The sequence below is a fragment of the Triturus cristatus genome, chromosome 1_1, assembly GCF_964204655.1.
Source record: "Triturus cristatus chromosome 1_1, aTriCri1.1, whole genome shotgun sequence".
Lineage (NCBI taxonomy): Eukaryota > Metazoa > Chordata > Amphibia > Caudata > Salamandridae > Triturus > Triturus cristatus.
In genome coordinates, this window is record NC_140579.1 from 289,047,923 (window position 1) to 289,053,922 (window position 6,000).

A 6,000-nucleotide genomic window follows, 5' to 3' on the forward strand; every position below is an offset into this window, starting at 1 on the left:
ATCTGGGTTTGATCCATCACCGTTCTTTAGCCCACTCTGCCACCCCAGTTCAGACATGGCCATATGCAAATCAGTCTGACCCTGTGCCTCATGGTAACAGTCCAGCCCGAACTGCCAAGCCATGCCTTCCCTGGACCGGAAACAAGCTTCCTAGGACCGGTTTCTGGCATTTCAGCCGCCTTCAGACAGGCTTGCTTGAATCCAGTGGCAAAGTGAGCAAGGGACTCACGTCTGAGCATACCCTGCCAACTTATGGCGAACAAAGCAGTACAAAAGGGGGTGGTGATAGACGGAGCATCAGAACTAATCAAATACTCACACCCAGTCAACAGATCTGGGTTTGATCCATCACCACTCTTTAGCCCACTCTGCCACCCCAGTTCCGACATGGCCATATGCAAATCAGTCTGACCCTGTGCCTCATGGGAACAGTCCAGCCCGAACTGCCAAGCCATGCCTTCCCTGGACCAGAAACAAGCTTCCTAGGACCGGTTTCTGGCATTTCAGCCGTCTTCAGCCTGGCTTGCTTGAATCCAGTGGCAAAGTGAGCAAGGGACTCACGTCTGAGCATACCCTGCCAACTTATGGCGAACAAAGCGGTACAAAAGGGGGTGGTGATAGACGGAGCATCAGAACTAATCAAACACTCACACCCTGTGAACAGATCTGGGTTTGATCCATCACCGTTCTTTAGCCCACTCTGGCACCCCAGTTCAGACATGGCCATATGCAAATCAGTCTGACCCTGTGCCTCATGGGAACAGTCCAGCCCGAAATGCCAAGCCATGCCTTCCCTGGACCGGAAACAAGCTTCCTAGGACCGGTTTCTGGCATTTCAGCCGTCTTCAGCCAGGCTTGCTTGAATCCAGTGGCAAAGTGAGCAAGGGACTCACGTCTGAGCATACCCTGCCAACTTATGGCGAACAAAACGGTACAAAAGGGGGTGGTGATAGACGGAGCATCAGAGCTAATCAAACACTCACAACCAGTTACCAGATCTGGGTTTGATCCATCACCGTTCTTTAGCCCACTCTGCCACCCCAGTTCAGACATGGCCATATGCAAATCAGTCTGACCCTGTGCCTCATGGGAACAGTCCAGCCCGAACTGCCAAGCCATGCCTTCCCTGGACCGGAAACAAGCTTCCTAGGACCGGTTTCTGGCATTTCAGCCGTCTTCAGCCAGGCTTGCTTGAATCCAGTGGCAAAGTGAGCAAGGGACTCACGTCTGAGCATACCCTGCCAACTTATGGCGAACAAAGCAGTACAAAAGGGGGTGGTGATAGACGGAGCATCAGAACTAATCAAACACTCACACCCTGTGAACAGATCTGGGTTTGATCCATCACCGTTCTTTAGCCCACTCTGGCACCCCAGTTCAGACATGGCCATATGCAAATCAGTCTGACCCTGTGCCTCATGGGAACAGTCCAGCCCGAAATGCCAAGCCATGCCTTCCCTGGACCGGAAACAAGCTTCCTAGGACCGGTTTCTGGCATTTCAGCCGTCTTCAGCCAGGCTTGCTTGAATCCAGTGGCAAAGTGAGCAAGAGACTCACGTCTGAGCATACCCTGCCAACTTATGGCGAACAAAGCGGTACAAAAGGGGGTGGTGATAGACGGAGCATCAGAACTAATCAAACACTCACAACCAGTTACCAGATCTGGGTTTGATCCATCACCGTTCTTTAGCCCACTCTGCCAACCCAGTTCAGACATGGCCATATGCAAATCAGTCTGACCCTGTGCCTCATGTGAACAGTCCAGCCCGAACTGCCAAGCCATGCCTTCCCATGACCGGAAACAAGCTTCCAAGGACCGGTTTCTGGCATTTCAGCCGTCTTCAGCCAGGCTTGCTTGAATCCAGTGGCAAAGTGAGCAAGGGACTCACGTCTGAGCATACCCTGCAAACTTATGGCGAACAAAGCGGTACAAAAGGGGGTGGTGATAGACGGAGCATCAGAACTAAACAAACACTCACACCCAGTCAACAGATCTGGGTTTGATCCATCACCGTTCTTTAGCCCACTCTGCCACCCCAGTTCAGACATGGCCATATGCAAATCAGTCTGACCCTGTGCCTCATGGGAACAGACCAGCCCGAACTGCCAAGCCATGCCTTCCCTGGACCGGAAACAAGCTTCCTAGGACCGGTTTCTGGCATTTCAGCCGTCTTCAGGCAGGCTTGCTTGAATCCAGTGGCAAAGTGAGCAAGGGACTCACGTCTGAGCATACCCTGCCAACTTATGGCGAACAAAGAGGTACAAAAGGGGGTGGTGATAGACGGAGCATCACAACTAATCAGACACTCACACCCAGTCAACAGATCTGGGTTTGATCCATCACCGTTCTTTAGCCCACTCTGCCACCCTAGTTCAGACATGGCCATATGCAAATCAGTCTGACCCTGTGCCTCATGGGAACAGTCCAGCCCGAACTGCCAAACCATGCCTTCCCTGGACCGGAAACAAGCTTCCAAGGACCGGTTTCTGGCATTTCAGCCCTTTTCAGCCAGGCTTGCTTGAAGCCAGTGGCAAAGTGAGCAAGGGACTCACGTCTGAGCATACCCTGCCAACTTATGGCGAACAAAGCGGTACAAAAGGGGTGGTGATAGACGGAGCATCAGAACTAATCAAACACTCACACCCTGTGAACAGATCTGGGTTTGATCCATCACCGTTCTTTAGCCCACTCTGGCACCCCAGTTCAGACATGGCCATATGCAAATCAGTCTGACCCTGTGCCTCATGGGAACAGTCCAGCCCGAACTCCCAAGCCATGCCTTCCCTGGACCGGAAACAAGCTTCCTAGGACCGGTTTCTGGCATTTCAGCCGTCTTCAGCCAGGCTTGCTTGAATCCAGTGGCAATGTGAGCAAGGGACTCACGTCTGAGCATACCCTGCCAACTTATGGCGAACAAAGAGGTACAAAAGGGGGTGGTGATAGACGGAGCATCAGAACTAATCAAACACTCACACCCAGTCAACAGATCTGGGTTTGATCCATCACCGTTCTTTAGCCCACTCTGCCACCCCAGTTCAGACATGGCCATCTGCAAATCAGTCTTACCCTGTGCCTCATGGGAACAGGCCAGCCCGAACTGCCAAGCCATGCCTTCCCTGGACCGGAAACAAGCTTCCTAGGACCGGTTTCTGGCATTTCAGCCGTCTTCAGCCAGGCTTGCTTGAATACAGTGGCAAAGTGAGCAAGGGACTCACGTCTGAGCATACCCTGCCAACTTATGGCAAACAAAGCGGTACAAAAGGGGGTGGTGATAGACGGAGCATCAGAACTAATCAAACATTCACACCCAGCCAACAGATCTGGGTTTGATCCATCACCGTTCTTTAGCCCACTCTGCCACCCCAGTTCAGACATGGCCATATGCAAATCAGTCTGACCCTGTGCCTCATGCGAACAGTCCAGCCCAAACTGCCAAGCCATGCCTTCCCTGGACCGGAAGCAAGCTTCCTAGGACCGGTTTCTGGCATTTCAGCCGTCTTCAGCCAGGCTTGCTTGAATCCAGTGGCAAAGTGAGCAAGGGACTCACGTCTGAGCATACCCTGCCAACTTATGGCGAACAAAGCGGTACAAATGGGGGTGGTGATAGACAGAGCATCAGAACTAATCAAACACTCACACCGAGTCAACAGATCTGGGTTTGATCCATCACCGTTCTTTAGCCCACTCTGCCACCCCAGTTCAGACATGGCCATATGCAAATCAGTCTGACCCTGTGCCTCATGGGAACAGTCCAGCCCAAACTGCCAAGCCATGCCTTCCCTGGACCGGAAACAAGCTTCCTAGGACCGGTTTCTGGCATTTCAGCCGTCTTCAGCCAGGCTTGCTTGAATCCAGTGGCAAAGTGAGCAAGGGACTCACGTCTGAGCATCCCCTGCCAACTTATGGCGAACAAAGCGGTATAAAAGGGGGTGGTGATAGACGGAGCATCAGAACTAATCAAACACTCACAACCAGTCAACAGATCTGGGTTTGATCCATCACCGTTCTTTAGCCCACTCTGCCACCCCAGTTCAGACATGGCCATATGCAAATCAGTCCGACCCTGTGCCTCATGGGAACAGTCCAGCCCGAACTGCCAAGCCATGCCTTCCCTGGACCGGAAACAAGCTTTCTAGGACCGGTTTCTGGCATTTCAGCCGTCTTCAGCCAGGCTTGCTTGAATCCGGTGGCAAAGTGAGCAAGGGACTCACGTCTGAGCATACCCTGCCACCTTATGGTGAACAAAGCGGTACAAAAGGGGGTGGTGATAGATGGAGCATCAGAACTAATCAAACACTCACACCCAGTCAACAGATCTGGGTTTGATCCATCACCGTTCTTTAGCCCACTCTGCCACCCCAGTTCAGACATGTCAATATGCAAATCAGTCTGACCCTGTGCCTCATGGTAACAGTCCAGCCCGAACTGCCAAGCCATGCCTTCCCTGGACCGGAAACAGGCTTCCTAGGACCGGTTTCTGGCATTTCAGCCGTCTTCAGCCAGGCTTGCTTGAATCCAGTGGCAAAGTGAGCAAGGAACTCACGTCTGAGCATACCCTGCCAACTTATGGCGAACAAAGCGGTACAAAAGGGGGTGGTGATGGACGGAGCATCAGAACTAATCAAACACTCACACCCAGTCAACAGATCTGGGTTTGATCCATCACCGTTCTTTAGCCCACTCTGCCACCCAAGTTCAGACATGGCCATATGCAAATCAGTCTGACCCTGTGCCTCATGGGAACAGTCCAGCCCGAACTGCCAAGCCATGCCTTCTCTCGACCGGAAACAAGCTTCCTAGGACCGGTTTCTGGCATTTCAGCCGTCTTCAGCAAGGCTTGCTTGAATCCAGTGGCAAAGTGAGCAAGGGACTCATGTATGAGCATACCCTGCCAACTTATGGCAAACAAAGCGGTACAAAAGGGGGTGGTGATAGACGGAGCATCAGAAATAATCAAACACTCACACCCAGTCAACAGATCTGGGATTGATCCATCACCGTTCTTTAGCCCACTCTGCAACCCCAGTTCAGACATGGCCATATGCAAATCAGTCTGACCCTGTGCCTCATGGTAACAGTCCAGCCCGAACTGCCAAGCCATGGCTTCCCTGGACCGGAAACAAGCTTCCTAGGACCGGTTTCTGGCATTTCAGCTGTCTTCAGCCAGGCTTGCTTGAATCCAGTGGCAAAGTGAGCAAGGGACTCACGTCTGGGCATACCCTGCCAACTTATGGCGAACAAAGCGGTACAAAGGGGGGTGGTGATAGACGGAGCATCGGAACTAATCAAACACTCACACCCAGTCAACAGATCTGGGTTTGGTCCATCACCATTCTTTAGACCACTCTGCCACCCCAGTTCAGACATGGCCATATGCAAATCAGTCTGACCCTGTGCCTCATGGGAACAGTCCAGCCCGAACTGCCAAGCCATGCCTTCCCTGGACCGGAAACAAGATTCCTAGGACAGGTTTCTGGCATTTCAGCCGTCTTCAGCCCGGCTTGCTTGAATCCAGTGGCAAAGTGAGCAAGGGACTCACGTCTGAGCATACCCTGCCAACTTATGGCGATCAAAGCGGTACAAAAGGGGGTGGTGATAGACGGAGCATCAGAACTAATCAAACACTCACACCCAGTCAACAGATCTGGGTTTGATCCATCACCGTTCTTTAGCCCTCTCTGCCACCCCAGTTCAGACATGGCCATATGCAAATCAGTCTGACCCTGTGCCTCATGGGAACAGTCCAGCCCGAACTCCCAAGCCATGCCTTCCCTGGACTGGAAACAAGCTTCCTAGGACCCGTTTCTGGCATTTCAGCCGTCTTCAGCCAGGCTTGCTTGAATCCAGTGGCAAAGTGAGCAAGGGACTCACGTCTGAGCATACCCTGCCAACTTATGGCGAACAAAGCGGTACAAAAGGGGGTGGTGATAGACGGAGCATCAGAACTAATCAAACACTCACACCCAGTCAACAGATCTGGGTTTGATCCATCACCATTC